The 16,916-nt window shown below is 36.9% G+C and overlaps 2 protein-coding genes across 2 annotated transcripts in view; one reads left to right on the top strand and one right to left on the bottom strand.

Moving 5' to 3' along the window:
* Positions 1 to 16,916, bottom strand: part of LOC132119424 (DNA-binding protein inhibitor ID-1-like) — a 300,095-nt gene that overhangs the window by 258,574 nt on the left and 24,605 nt on the right. The gene's annotated exons all lie outside the window — the stretch shown is intronic.
* LOC132119422 (nuclear receptor coactivator 3-like) overlaps positions 2,475 to 16,916 on the top strand; it is a 36,053-nt gene continuing 21,611 nt past the window's right edge. The window contains exon 1 of the mRNA XM_059529358.1: positions 2,475 to 2,630. The gene's annotated coding sequence lies outside the window, so the exon portion shown is untranslated. The remainder of the gene's footprint in view (positions 2,631 to 16,916) is intronic.

Consider the following 16,916-nt stretch of genomic DNA (forward strand, 5'->3'; position numbering starts at 1 on the left):
CTTTTATTAAACACTCAAGTTGCCGTAAAGGGATAATTCACCCAAAAATGAAAAATCTGTCATCATTTGCACACCATCATGTCATTCCAAATCTGCATGACTTTCTTTCTTCAGCGGACACATAAGAAGATATTGTGAAGAATTTTGGTATCCAAAACATTTCCCACTGACTTCTGTTGTGTGTGCAAAAGCAACACTGAGCCATTTTTCAAAATGTATTTTTCTGGGTTCCACAGAAAAAAGAAAGAAAGAAAGTAATACAGGGTTGGAGTGATGTGCCAGTGAGTAAATGGTGACAGGATGATTATTTTTAGGTGAACGATCCCTTTAAAGAGCTTCAAGCACATTGATACGATTTCCTAACCTTGAATTAAACAGATGTAATTATGCACTTTTTTTTTACTCATTCCTCATTTGTACATTTCTGAAAAGGTGATTTAACCTTGTAAATCTTTAAAGCACTTCATCTGAAGAGGAGATGGGCAAAAGAGAGGTTTCATGACTGCATGTTTGCAGGTAGAGAATTTATAGATGCAGATGATTAGGGGCTATCTCCTGTCATTTCAAAGAGGACAGACGGATGTGAGGGGGTTAGGGGGACCATCTCACACTCTTGGAAGGGGGACGTACGATTGTGCTGTGAATTGGGGGAGGGAACAACAACAGGTCCATGGGCCTCTTTCTGAGTTGGCTTCTGGAGAATTTTATTGGGGCACTCTCAGTTTTGTGGTCAAATATGCTTTAAAACAGAAATTTCATTTCATCCAGCATGTTATTATTCTTCATTATTTAAAAATAAGACATATAAAGCACAACACCACTTCAAATTTGCACATTTCATTGGTGCACAAGTCCAAAAAGAGATTTGAAAATATATTCTTTATGAGTTTTTCCTCAGTTATTATCAAATTGCTTGATGCTTCAGTTTCACGTCTAATTTTTTTGGCCAATTGAAACCAGAGGTTGTACAGCAGGGAAAAGTCATGACAAGAAACAGCAAGCAATGAGCTAATTACTACTCTCTCTCTCTCTCTCTCTCTCTCTCAGTCTGCCTCCCTCTCTCTCTCTCTCTCTCCCCCGTTCTCCCTCCCTCCCCTCTCTTTTTCCTTCCCTCCCTCCCTCTTTAGCGCTGTCTCCTCCAACAGTTGAAATTCTACACTGTTATGCCTCAGCGATCACCATGGAGATGAGTTCATTGCTATCTTCCATGTCTGGTCTTCAGAGGGCAGAGCACTTACAGCCTCTGCAGACCACAATAATACAAGTGTTTCCTAAAATTCTTTTTTTGAGCATTTATTTCTCTTTACATGACGATCTAAATATATAAATATACATCACAAAATGTGAGCTTATTATGTATATCAGGCATAGAAACACATGCCTTTAACAATTTATAGTAAGGCTTTTATAGTTTGCAGTGTCATGTATATCGTAGCTACATATCAAATTTTATTTTGTAGTCTTCCTCCTGCACATGCAACAGTTTTTTTAAAAAACATATTTATAATTATTTACTATTTGTACACTTAAATATATATATATATATATATATATATATATATATATATATATATATATATATATATATATATATATATATATATTCTGGGTTATTTAACCTTTACAAGAACATTTTATTATTTTTTTAACCATACAAAAACAAACGTATTTGTATTAAGGAAATATCATTTACTTTGCAAGTATCCTCAATGTGAACAATAGCTTATTTTAATACATAATAAAATTAATGCATAGCCTAATATATCATGTCTAGAAAAACAAACGTTAGCAATGAAAAATAAAATTATAGATGTTTGCCTCCCTATTTGCCTTAAGAAAACATTTGCCCCTACATTTAAATACCCACAGTATTTCTGTATCTTTTGTTAGCAAATTGAATTATTTTACATTATGCAGTATTGTGCATATTGAAAAGCATTCTGCTACGTATTCGCAACTGTTCAAGTGCTTGTATTGTGTTATGTATTATTTGTGTACATTATGTGATTATGTATATTACACGTAAATCTTGATATTGTGTATTATGTGTAAATTGTGCAGCGAGTTTATTGTGCTCTTGTACATTGCCTTATACTGTCAATGCTGGTAGACCACATGAGACCTACGTACACGTTGTAGTGTCGATAAAGTGATTTGATTTGACAGACTATGAATAAAAAGGTGTGCTACGAACAAATTATTCGATCTCTCGCAAAGAGAGCGAATTCATCACACTCGACTTATGTAAATGAAGGCGTAACGTCAGCCTACTCATTGGGATTACGTGACGGTTATCTCTATGTGGTCCTCGGATGAGCTAAAAATAAATGCACAATATTTTTTCAACGATATTGCTACTACTGCCCATCTCCTACTGGATGTCTATTTTTCGATCTGCGGGGGTTCATGTACTTATAGTTTCTATCCTTTCCAGCTCTGTGTAAAATGCGCGTGTCGCCCGGATGGCAGGACTACATTACCCAGCAGCCCCTCGCGCGCATGGTTCGGGCAGGCTTCTTTAAGCTTTGGGAGTGTTTCCCATTTAAACAAACATAGCTAATTCTGAAGATGGCGGATGCGTAGAAGTGGCTTAAAGAAACTGGAGTGTTTCACTGGATACATTTACACCGGTAAGTGAACAGAATCACTTCTTCGCGATCCTAAATGGATGCATTTAAGCCATTGTTTTGTTCGTGAAACAATGTTACGTGATGCCGGTTATTCAGAAGTACATTCTTGTCCACGGAGGGGATCTTGCCACCTAGTTATTCTGCCTTTGAGACAATAATCGTAGTAACACAGTGTTGCCAGAGACAACATTCTCCAGCATGTTTGTTTACTTTTCATAACAAGATCCGTTTGTGGATTTTTAAAGAAAATGCTTATGCGGTCGTGTTAATATTTTGCCGTTAAGTAACGTTAGTAGTAACACTGTTTTCTTAAGTTAATCAACATTTTGTAGCGTTTTGAATCCAGTCTGAATGTTTTGCGATATACAACAACCCGAAACGATTAAGTTATTTATGTACTATTCCCGTTGTTGGTTTATGTAATATTAATAAGGTATGGACTTTTTGCTTGTTTTAAATCTTTGACCAGCAGCAAGTTTGTTGACCAGTTTTTGGATCACTTGTTTGCATGAGCTGAAGTTACTTTCATGTAATCATAACCCTTTATCTTTCACTATCACACAAACTTATTTTTATATTCTGACCTTTAATGAAAAACTTATTGACCTCAAACGATCTATTCAGATGTCTTGTGTGATTTATTACGAGGAAGTTGTGTAGCTTTTAATGAAACAAACAACAAGATTGTTTCCTGGTTAATGACACAGAGGGTGGAGATTAAATGATCATAATTTAGAAATAAAAAACATCAAAACTGGGCATTATTTACAGTGTTATTTTGCTTTGCTACCAACCAAACTGTGGTTTATTAATTAACTGAGACAACAGTTAAAGGGTTAAAACAGTTAAAATCAATGTAGACCACTTTAGCAATGCACAAGCCAGCAGGATAAGTCCCTGTGATAACTCTTATCTTCTAGATTTTTTATTTTTATTTTTGGTCATATTGCATATTCGTACTGACTGTATTAGATGCTGTAATTATGGCTGTGTCTCAAACCCCAGTGAACTCTCTACCCAGACATTATAACGTTAGTTGGACATGACCGGAGTGTTTTAAACTTGCATATTGTGAACAGAGGAACGTGAATGATTGTTATCAGAGTCAACAGACACTATTTTTAACACCCCCATTCTTTGCTCTTGCAATGTTAATTGCAACAATTTAGCCCGAGGTAGTCAGTGCACTGCAGCACTGCTGGAAAGTTTGAGGAAGTTTGTCTGTATTCACAGCGATTCGTGTTATGTAGTGATCCAAATGCAGCAGTTTCTGAGTGAGGAGAGTTTGACCACATCCCACCGTTTCGAAAATATTCCCTGCCCATTTATAGAAACATCACAGAACCACATTTGTAGGACCAACATTTCCCTGAAATCCACATGCACTCATGCTGACATGTATAGACGCTGTGAAATATATATTGCTTGTTATTGGGAGAGTGAAGGTACATGTAGATAACATGCTTGTGCTCTGACTGTTTAATAACATATTTTTAGAACTGTGACTGATTTGCTTTTATTGCCTGCACAGTGCAGTAAGAACTTCCTAATAATTATGTTATTAAATTTCAAAGCTGCTGCCTCTTTAGCCTCTAGTGCACTTATTCTGTGTATAAAAATAGTTTAATGTCAGTGTGTTTTTAAAGCAGTTCTGTAGTTGAATGGAGGAGAACAGAACAAGCGTTCTGCACAGTGGTGTATGTTGGTGCTCACACGCTATGGGACCCACGGATGCCCTGACTGCGTGTGGGAAAGACCCTCTGAACTCTTCTTCACACTGGTCGCAGGCTGACCCCTCCTTCCCCCTTTATCTGTTCCTTTCTCCCCAGCTCCCTCTCTCTCACACGCCGAGCGTCAGGCTGCATTAACTATGAATCAATCTTGTGTTGAACGCTTTGACTGCAGATGGGGTTAAGAATTAAAGCATGCATAGATTCTCTGTCCTCGTCCATTTGTTGGCTCGGGCTTTATAACTCATTAACTTGGACACTCTCAAGGGGAAGAAAAAAAAATGCTTGTGCGAAAGATTTCCCATGATTTTTGAAGAACCATCAGAGTTTTGATTTGAACATTTAAACACCTGCGTTTAGTCGTATTTTAATGTCCATTGTTGTGGTTAAAGGAATCATTATTATTTTATTGTCATCAACATTTTTAGGAATATCCTGACCACTCTTTTTAATAGAATGAGACTGAATCAGGACAACCGGTGGTAAAAGCACCACGAAGTATCATAAAAGTCTTCCATATGACATATTTTATGTGTTCTGAAGCATTGTGTGATGAACAGTCCAAAATTTAAGTTATTATTCACTGATAATCTTGCCATCTAGTGGCCGTTAAGTTTTATAAGTCTTTCTATATCTAGTTTTATTTTTGATTTACAATTACTAAAACTGAAATAATACTTCAGCTTAAACATATATTTCTGTTAGCTGCCAAAGCAACATTTTTAATTAGAAGTTGTTTAATTTAGATCGTATTTTAGTTAAGTTAATTGTGTTAACAGTACATGTCTCATGACAGTCCCAGTTTGTTTCTGAATCACTCAGAGCAGTTTTGTGAACTGGATCAACCGTTTTGGTGGAATGATCCAACTCAAAAGAACAATTCATTCACAGTCACACATTTCAGAGATGCCTTCAGTTTTGGTCTGTTTATCATGCTTAACTATCATGTGACTTCAGAAGAAAGCAAAGTCTTATGACCCACTTTTATGATACTTTTTAACCTTTTTTTTTTTTTTACTTTACAGCCCCAGTTTCCATTTACGTACACCCTTTGTGTTCCATGGTAGACAGAAAGTAATTAATTATTTTCATTTATATATGAAATATTCCTAAATGTCTTGTCCATTATCTATAAATGTTCTTTTTTGCCCAGATATTTTGTGGTTTCCTCTTGGATGGCAGGATGTTGTGACTAGCAAAACAGCAGAATGACTAATGTGCTTGTCGTCACCCTTCTGACACTTGTCTGATCGTCCCCGTGCGTTCTGCATTTATCTGTCCAGAGTACTTGAAGTTCAAATGCTGCTGTGAGAGCGAAGAAAGGAAAACAGTGTGGTTGTGGGTGACGGTTATTTTCAGAGCAGGGAAAATGGTCCAGTTATATCATGTATCTGTGTGTTTGTTTCAAATGTAAGATTAATGGTGGTGGTGGGGGGGTGTATAGTGTTACTCCAAGGTGCTTGTGTTGGTGGCAGTGGGTTGAAACAAAAGCTTGATTGTTGGACTAATTGAAATGTGATAGCTTCGACTAATGGCTTTCTGCTCCGAGTAGTTAGTAGTAGGGATGTTTTAGACCTGTAAACTTTTAATACATGTGGCGAGGTTGACCAAAATGAATGACTACATGTGGCGAGGTTGTGCAAAATAAATCGAAAAGTGAACCACTTGGAACTTAGAGGATATTAATGATTTATTGCACCAGTCAGATCCTCAATGAAAACATTTTCAAGCATAAATATTTTGGATTTGGATATTGTGCCATAATTTACGACACTAATTTGTAGTCCGTTGTAACTTTCCATTGTATTAACTAGAGAAACAAGCAGAAAAGTGTTCCTGTGGCTCAGTGGTAGAGCATTGTGTTAGCAGCGCAAAATAGTTGTTGGTTCAATTCCCAGGGAACACAGGTACTGTTAAAAAGAAATAGCCTGAATGCACTGTAAGTCGCTTTGGATAAAAGCGTCTGCTAAATGCATACATGTAAATGTAAAAGTAAAGTTAGTCCTTCTCAATCAAGTCCAGAGAGAGTAATACATTTAATTCCTTTCACTCTTCCTGTACACCTTTAGCGCGGTGAATGGATGCCAGATTGTGTGTCATGGAATAAATTTCCAGGTTTTCTTTCCGTTTACTCCACTCGTAAACCACATATTTTTAAGACACACAGTCAAGAGCTCAACTGTTAAGGTTTGTCTTTCGCAAGTCAAAAAATCTGGCGAATCATTTGCAAACTTATGAGTCGTAATTAAGAGTCTCTGCATGGCATCTGCATTTTACAGCTCTCTTCAGTGTCCTGTAGCACAAGTCAAATTTAAGAGGAATGTGTAAGTTGCATCCAGCTGTGGCTGCTTGTGTAAAGCTGTGTTGCCATGACGACACTCCTGCACGACTGGCTCAAGGTCGTTCAGGCGGTGACGATGAGTTGGATGTGCCTGGTGACGGCGTGTGCACGATATGCACACATACACGGAAGGAAGCTCTGCGCAGTGCTGTGGGTGTCTGAAAGTGAAACTAGAAAATACATGCAAAGACCGTCTGTGCATAGAGACTTTCTCTTAAGATGGTGATACGACTTGAGAAGGAAAATATTGTTCGCTTTTTCATGTTCTCATTGCTGTTGTGCTTAATTTCTTGCATTTTCCAACCCAGTTCAGATTTGTTGTAGTTTTCCTGTTGTTGCTGATAAAAGTGGAGAAAAAAGCTAACGAGGTTAAAAGAGTGAAAAGTGTGCACTCCTCTTTTTTTCTCTCTCATTTTTTGGCTTTCTCGCCCTCAGCTGAAGAATGCTCGTAAAACGGGTTCACCTGAATAAGCTCATGGGAGGGTAAGGCCCTGGTCTGGTCTTGTTACCATTGTAAAACGTTAGCAAGACTTGGTGTGTTTGTGTTGTATTTAGGGCCCTGTTGTATAATAGTAGAGAAAAGTTTTAAGTCATGAAGTAAATGTTACCAGATGTGTTCCCCAGCAGTTGAGCATAGAGAGGGGGAGAGAGAGAGAAGTAGATGGAAAGAGAGAAAGTCAACTTTGGATGAACTTCTCATCTGCTTAGTGGCCACCTTGTTTTAATTTTGCCAGCATCCCCACCCCCCGATTTGACGAAAGTTTTGTGGAGAGTTACTCAGAATTCCACACTTACAAAACCCCACTGTAGTGTTGGAAAACTTTTACAATTGAACTTCATTCCTGTATAATATTTACTCTACAATTAAAAGGATTAGCCTAGTTCACTGAAAAATTAATATGCTGTCATTGTTTATTCACCTTTGTTCAAACCTGCAAGACCATTTTATCTGTGCAACACAAAATAAGATATTTTGAAGAATGTCTAAGCGGTTCTTTACTATTTCCAAACCCGTAAATCAAGTTTTCAGGTCTGACGTCAGTGAAACTAAGTGTCATTCATTCTTGTTTGTCTCATGACGGAGCACAACATGTCATCTCTGAAATTCTTCAAAATTAGTAGTCGACAATGACTGTCTTTCTTCTCTGGAACGCAAATAAAATATTTGAAAAAAACATTTTTTTTTTCGATACAATGAAAGTCATTTGGGGCCAATGACTTAGTAATTGATAGAATCTTTTTTTTTTGTTGAGTAAACCATCCCTTTAAAAATCTGTCTGTCTGTCTGTTACCTGCTCCATAAAAGAAAGTCAATCAGGAACTTTAATTTCTGTGCTAACAATGCCTTTAACTCTACATTACTCCAGGTGAGAGTTTTATTTTAGTGCAGTTGTGAGTCATGGGACAATTTTGGGTCATTTTGTTCCTGTTGTGCTACATGACTAATAGCAGTATATACACTACCGTTTAAAAGCATTAGATTGATCAAATGTGACCTTAAGGTTACGTTTCCATGACAACGGTGGAGTCAAATATAGAAATGTTTTTCCCTTGCATTTTTTTTAAAGTTTCATGTATACACAACAACGTTTTCAAAACGATTCGCGTTTACACATATCCGCGAAAACCTGTAGGGAAGTGATGATTATGTGTTGTATATGATGCGTCTCCGCTGTTGGTTGTAATATTGGTGAAGTAAATCCATACTTTGCTGGAGAAGCATTAGCAAACTCTTGAGCAGCAACAACAGTACCATGTACTCCGCCATTGTTGTGTATGTTTGTTCACGCTTGCCTTTAAAATCGACACATACTGTGCATGTATACATACATAACACGTACTATGCATGCGCACGCGCATGACATCACAATTTTCAAAGATTCCTGTTTTGGGTGTTTACACAGAAACGATAACGGTAGCATTTTCAAAAACGTGCACGTTCAAAAACATTTGTGTAAACAAACAGCCAAAATGCATACAAAGTTTCCAGTTTTTGGCTGAAAACATTGTGTAAACGCCCCCTAAGACATTTATAAATGTACAAAAGATTTTAATTTCCAAACAAATGCTGTTGTTTGGAGCAGCAAAATCAGCATATTACAATGCTTTCTGAAGGATCATGTAAAGACTGTAATAATGGCTGCTGAAAATTTAGCTGTCATCACAAGATTAAATTACATTTTTAAAATACAATATAACAGAAAACAGTTAGCCTATTTTAAATTGTATTAATATAAAACTCTAACTGTTTTTAATGTATTTTTGATCAAGTAAATGCAGCCTTGGAGAGCATTACGAAAACATTCTTACCGACCCTAAACTTTTAAACACTGGTGTATCACAATTTAGTTATTTTTGCTGAAAATTAAACTCTAACATTTTTATACATTACATAATCATGTTGCAATGATTTTTGTATGATAATTTAGTCAAACAAAAGGCAAGATCTATAAAATAGTAGTAGTAGATTATAAATAAATGCATAATACACTTAATATGACTGGATGAGCAATGTTATGGAACCACCCCTATGCAACACTGTAGTTTTTACATGGTCTCTGTAGTTCTTTTCTTATTATATGTCTGCCTTCATACCCTAAAGCCTATTTGCATCCAATGCACCCCTCTTTTGCTATGTGTACTTCCATAGGCTTCAGCTTTCTTTTGTTCCCGAGGAGCGTCACATCATCCATAATCTCTCTGTGTCAGGCTGATAATCTGATGATGTTGAAGGGACAACCCTGAATAGGATTTTAGCATTGCAGTGATTTAGATCAAATGTAGAATACAAGCTCAGTGAGAAAACGGGAATGCGGCATCATCGTAGCTTTGCAGCAGAGCAGATGCACCTCTCGCCTCGACAAAAAAGATTGCACCAGGTGGGGAAAGCAACGGTCTTTCCCTTTTAATCACATCATTAATGTTTTAATTAGCCACTGTCGCAGCCATCGTTTGCTGTCAGGACCGGTCACACACCTGAGACACGTCACATGCTAAAAGGCTTGACAGACCGAATGGACACCACATTCTGCATTCTATGGTTGACCAGGCTGAAATGCATATTTGCATTGAATATATTGAAGATTTTCAATGTCGATTCATATTAAGATTCTGGATTTAGATGTTTGAGCCACAGGATGTGTGAGGGTCTTAAGGCTTTTGGTATGAAATGCATGTCATTCTGTTGGTTAGAGTCCAAGACTGTGTGGTAAAACAGATTACATACTGGTCTGTCTGCCTATCGCCATGGCTTCACTCTTGTTTGTGGCCTGTTGTCAAGGTGATTAGGCCAGTCGTAGGCGGGGGAAAAGATGATGGGTGCCTCTTCCCTCTAGGAGGTCCATTTATCCAATGCACTATTAATAGAGCAGCTAGCAACTGCATTGGCCTTTTGTCATTACTAAATGTTAATTAATCTTGTATCATGTATACACACACTGCCAAAGTCATATATATATCAGATCATATTTGCCTGCTTTACCTTTCATCCTTTGTGGTTTGCAAATGATGAATCAAAACCCTGATGCCAAGAATGAAGGTTGACGCTGTTTGGATGATCGATTGCATTCATTTCGCATCTTGACGTTTGTCATTTTCTTCGTAGGGATTTCAGTGGGTGGACTAATCAGATCTTTTGTCTTTAGTGTGGAGTACAGACTCTAAAGGTGGTGACAAATGGCAAACGTTTTACAGGAAGTTTCCCAACAGAGCTTGTTGTGTGACTGCTGTACAACATTTGATATGAAGGGAAGTGCCACCATTGACTTTTATGTGATATGTTTTTTTTTATCTGAGCTGTAGCCTAGCAGTTTGTGCACATGCTACGACACATTCAGCCATTGTGGGGTTTCAAAAAGTGCTTAAAGCAACAAGTTTTGTGTATTCTTCTGACTTTGGAGTCCCCTACAGTTACTTGAGTTAACGCAATCCACACATTTAACAGAATTTCGTACCCACTCATAGGGATGGGACGGTATGAAAATTTAATATCACGATTATAGTGACTAAAATTATCACGATTATCAATATTATCACGGTTTTGTTGAAACGAGATGAAAGTGTTCAAAAATAGTTGATGCTCACACTGAAAACATTTCAGCAAGTATATTTAATAATCAACAAACAACTAATAAAACAAGCAACTCTATGCACTTAATTTAAAGAAAGATTAAATTCTGTGGCATTTCCTTCCTTACAATGAAAGGGTAGAAGCATAGAAAAGTCACTGACTTTCGCCATTCCTTCTCGAAAAAAAACAAAAAAACATTGTGCGCTGCGCTTGCGTCAGACTGTTGCTGGCTGGACATGATTGAATAGTGAGTTATTAAAACCGCGATAATCAAACACGGTTTTAATGATAATTCATTTTTAAACGATATTACTAACCTTCAGCACATTTTATCACGGTTATCAATAAAACCGGTTATCGTCCCATCCCTACCCACTCACCAAACTTGCATACATCCAGAACCAACATTTATGGAAAGAAATGGAAGCCATTGTTGATGTACCATCAGAATAAACTGATATTTAAAGGTAAAAAAAAAAACTTGCATACGGTTCCTGAACTATATAAATGACAAAATTACAAACTAAACTAAAACTGAAAATATAAAACTAAAAATTAATTTGAAATATTAATAAATGTATAAATAACAAACAACAACACTGCATTTGATTCAAAACAAAAATCATCTCCCGTAAACAACGTTTGATGCATCATAAATGCATTGGAATTTTGTGTTTCTGGTCTTAGTGCCACCCTATTAATATGGCTATTGGATAATTAATCTCAAAGTAAACTTAATTTCTTCTGCAGACCACAAAGAAATGTTTGGATCCAAATAACATTGGGCCCTGTTGACATTCATTTCATTTAATGAACCAAAAAAATAATAATTTTTCAACTTATTTTAAATCTTCTCTTTTTGTTTCACATAAGAAAGTCCGTCATACAGGTTTGTAACAACATAAGGGTGAATAAAGGATGACAGAATTTTCTTTCTTGAGTGAACTATCCCTTTATCAAGATTTTGATTTAAAAATCACTCTGATTGATTGAAATGTACCGATATCTTCCATATATAGAGTGAATCGATCCGCAATGATTTATTCGTTCTGTCAGATGCTTGGAAATAAGAGCATGTGTCTTTTTTGCCTAAGGAAAGTGCCTCAATTCTCTCTGACAGTTTGACTCATCACCTGAGCTTGTCTCCAATCAGCATCTGACCAAACAGTGTTCAGGATCAGTGCGTAGTGACCGATCTCTCACTCAGCACCCAGTGAGACACCATCAGCGCACTGCTGACCCCAGAGCAGGTCAGAGGTTATCTTTAAGAAAAGAATAAGCCAACAAAAGCAACTGGCCTTTAACCCCAGTCATTGTGCTCTTTAGAGCGCCGAAAACTAGCTGCCGCTTTGCTTAAGCAGGTCTAGATGTAGAATGCACTGTTACAGGAAGTTTTCAGGTTTATTTATAGGTTTAGTCTTGTTTTGGTGTAACTTGAGTGAGGAAGGTCACAGCATAACTGTGGTATTTTTGCACTCATATGTAGGAGACTTTCACCCAGTTGACATTTGATGGCTGTGTTAAAAAACAAAACAAGCTAGCACCAATTTCAAATGCATTTTGCGGCAAATTTTCCATCATACACCTCTCTTTTTGAGAGTGACACATTTACTTTCTGATTTCATTCTCTTTCGTCATTGCAGATTAAAGATGATGATGTCTCCGATAAAATGTTTCATGTAGCTGTTACCGTTTGACTGGTTCCAGACCTTCCATTGATTGAAGCTCAATTCATTTCAATGAAATAACTGTGGCTTGCCAATCAGCCAGCGGTTTTCTGCCAAGGTGACTAAGAGTGTAACCTTGACATATTCAGAAAAGCCTTTTGAACCCCCTTTTGAACCCGACCGGGCTTCATCGAACGTATTGGCAGTTCAAACTCGATTAGATGGTTTTTATCTGAAATATTGGAGGCACTTTAGAGCGTTCCCCAGCCTTTGGCCTTTCTCTTGTGCTCCCTGGGTGCTTTCTGTTGTCTCAGTGCTCATAAGTCATTTAAATACGCTTTTAATAGTGTTAGCCTACATCGAGCTGGGGTTTAGCCCGTGTTGAGGCAGCATGTGGTGAGGGAGAGGAAAGAGAACCTGGAGAACAGAAGGGGTCACAGGCTGAGGTCAGCATGGGGCACTTAGCTCCCTTTACTATGAAAACTGCATAATTTGATTTGTGAATGAGGATGATGGAAGAGAAAAAAGCGTTTGGTATGTCCTCCGAGAGAACCAGCTGTTTACAAGACACAGACAAGGCCTGTTTTAGTCTGTTTAAGATTTACCTCAGGATCTTTTTTTTTTTTTTTTACTTTGGAGTACCAAGATTGTTTATTGTTCAAAATGTCCTAAAATGTACCAAACCTGTATAAAAATTACTGTAAACTAGTCAAACATTTGATACAAAAAGGAAATTATTTCATATTAATTATTGCTGTTATTTAGTAATCTGATATTTAAATATTTACTTATTTATTTTTTAAGGAAATTATTTAATAATTAAATATTATTAAATATTAAAAGTATTGCCATGACATATCCAGATTGCTGACAGATGGAACAAAAACCATAAAGATTTTCAAAGTTAACAGATTAATTAAAGCAAATTAATTGATATCCAAAAAATTAAATAAAAAATTATATATATATATATATATATATATATATATATATATATATATATATATATATATATATATACATACATACATACATACATACATACATACGTACGTATGTATGTGTGTATATATATATGTGCATGTATAAATGTATATATACACACATACATATAGTAAGAATTTTTTTGTCCTTACTATCCATGGTTATACCGTTAATTTTTTGTTATTTACTTTTAGCACACTGTTCATTCGAAAGTGAGACTTTTTATAATAACATTTAAGAAGATAAATTATGATTTTGAGATAATTATTGCCAACACCTGGATAGATCTTGGTTCAGTTTAAGTAGATTCTTCTTCAGACATTTGTAATGGTCTGTATCAATACCACAAGGAAGATAGTTAGTAGTTTTCACCTTAGCAATAGCAAATTCATGTTTAAAGCATTACTTTATCATGAGCACTAAAACCCTTGCTTTAGCTCTGCTGAGTCATTCTGCTTTTAACAAGGTTTGAAATCCCACGTTCTACCAATTTCAAAACAAATCCAAGCGATGAGAAAGAAACGGAGTAGTGAAAAGAAAGGAGACTGGAGAGCGAAAGAGAGCAGCCATCCTCCTGCCAGTAGAATCCTTTTATAGAGGTCAGAGTTCAGCTGCTGTGCTGCTATTGGCTGAGGAAAGGTGAAATTAAAACCACTGTAAACTTTTGACCCTGCCGGAGCTGCGCAGAAACGCCCAGAACCAGTTTGGAGTGGAGCCTACGCTCTTCCTCTGTTTACTCGGAGAGAGAGAGAGGGAGAGGGAGGGAGAAAGAGCGGAGGCTGGAAAAATGAATCCACACAGTCACCGTCTGGAATGAATAAGTTGTTCAACGGCGCAGGGCAGTCAACATGAGTTCAAGACGAAATAAAAAACATTTATGAGAAAAAAAGAAGAGAAATGATTTTAGGCTGCACAAGTTTCTCTCTCTTTTCTCCCTTCCTTCTGGGTTAAAAAAATCTTTGGTTGTTTTTCAGAGTGAAGCTGTGCTCTTTAAATGGGCTTTTTTATGAGGAAAATGAGGCCCACCCTCTGCTTTTTCCATTTGCCCTCAGAGTGCTGTGTTTTTATGTGTTTGAAAGAGTCAGTGCGACGTTAGCTCACTGGGTAAAACAGAGGCTAGATGACCAGGCACATGTTCCCCTTCCACCCCTGTTCCCCTTTTCTCCCTCACTTTTGCAGTCTTTTTCTTTCCCTCTTTGCTTTTTTACCCCCATCAGGCTGCTGAAAGCCTCTCTGTCATAGATTAATGAATGAATTTGCATAGTATGGACTTTGTGTTCAAATATATATATATTTTTTTTACCCCCATGCTTGCTTTTTTTCCCTCGCTCTCTTTCCTGCGGAGGTGATTCTGTCAGCGTTTGTTGTATTTTTCCTGAACTCTGCAGTTTTTCCATTGCATTGTTGGTAAAGTGGGTGCTTGTGCCAGTTTCTTGAACGAGAGAGAAGGCGAACGCTCAAATGCTATCCCCGTCTCCTCCTTAACCTAATACATTAAGATGTGTAATGTGTGCATGTGTTGATATTGCACAGCAGGAATGACTTACTATCTGGTGGTCTGTTACAGTAACACAGTTGGATTAACAGATTTATTGCTATGAACACAAAGTGGGCCTGTGGTGCATCCGTAAGCAACACCGCATACACTAGGGCTGCGCATTTAATCGGATTAAAAATGAAATCGCGATATGGCCTGGCGTGATATGGTAGTATTAAACCTCAAAAAGCTGTAATTTAATTCAATAAATGTACAGTACAGAATATGCTTCACAGTGAAGGAGAGTGCTCTGATCTGTCTCTAATCTAAATCTATTGCTTATTGTCCAAGCCCATGTAGCTTGTAATATGGTGTTCATACTTTCTGCATTTCATTGGTTTCATAGAGGGTTATTATTGTATAATAATAATAATAATAATTATTATTATTATTATTATTATTATAACAACAACAATGTAATTTATACAAAGTTATATTAATATAAGATATGTTCTTTGAAAAATGCAGAAAAAATGTAATATTATTTAATGAAAATTTCAATAAATTAAATTTATGCATTTAGCAGACGCTTTTATCCAAAGTGACTTACAGTGCATTCAAGCTATCAGTTTACCTAACATGTGTTCTCTGGGAATCGAACCCACAATCTTTTTGAAAACGGGATAAACTGTTCAGTTTTTGACTACATCGTTGTCATGTAAGCATAGTCTTTGTTATTACATGCCTTTTTACAAGCAGCCAAAATATATAATGTTGAATGTTTATTTTTGCATATTTCTTTATCAATAATTATCATATGACAGGTAAAATCACAGTATTTAACATATTTAATCATAGTATTGAATGAAATTCTGCAACTTTAATATGCAAGTACGGCCACTGCCTCTTATCTTGCTATAAAAATGTTAATAGTTTGTTGGAAATGGTTAAGTGGAAAGTAACTGAAATGAAAAGTCATTAAACTGGACTCATGCTTTGATTGTGATTTCATCCCCAAAACATCGGACCCCTTTTGCACTTTTTCCAGTGCTGGACAGTTAAGTATGTCCAGGTTTGGTGAAGTGAATTGTGTGTCAGTATGCTTAAGCAAGTGTTGCTGCGAAAAGCTTTTAGGTGTCTGCACATGTACACACATGCTTGGCACATGTCTGCGTGTCTGGGCTGTTCGCTATTGTTCTCTCACCATCCTCCTCCTCCTCCAGTCATAACCACTCTCTGTCCCTTATTCTTGAGCTGTTTTCTTTTTCTTTCTTACTCCGTCCCTCCTTCTCTTTTTGTTCTACCTCTGCTCATCTCTTACACTTGCTGTCTAGCTTGTCTCTGCTGTAGAATGGAGCCGTCCTGAGTGTTAATGTGGCGACTATCGCGGAGAAAGAGCAACGGCCAGTAACTTGTGCCACCTCATCCTCCTCTTGTACCGTGTCTAAATAGATTTAGCCACAGTTCATTTCCACAGTGTTTTTCATCTTCGTTTTGAAAAGGCAGAGCGCGTGTGTGTGCCGTATTGTCTGCAGAGGTTTTGTTGTGTATGTGTTTGTTTATTTAGTGAGTGTTTCACTGAGATCAGATTTCATGCTTTATTTTCAGGCTCTGCCAGAATGTGGTGGCTATTCTGGATCCGAGTCATTCCTCATATCCCTCTTCATCCATTCCTACAATTTACGTGCTCCATCTTTTTTTTTTTTTTTTTTTGAATATGCATTGCACTCATATGCACATTTAACAGTTTCACTGATTTCGCTGTCTGATGTCTTTTAATATAGGGTGACTGCATGCACCCTATTCAGCAAAAGCATGGGCAGATCGTATGCATAGTATACTTGCCTGACCCTCAAGAAGCAGCTCCAGTTCAACATTCATGCAATTTGCTGACTATTATTTAACGTCAATATGATGTTAAATTATTATGATATTAAGAAGACAAGTGAAAAATGACATAATAATAACACAAGTTGTAAAATTACAATTTACATGTTATAAAATCACATTAATACACA

This window comes from Carassius carassius, chromosome 38, assembly GCF_963082965.1.
Source record: "Carassius carassius chromosome 38, fCarCar2.1, whole genome shotgun sequence".
NCBI lineage: Eukaryota > Metazoa > Chordata > Actinopteri > Cypriniformes > Cyprinidae > Carassius > Carassius carassius.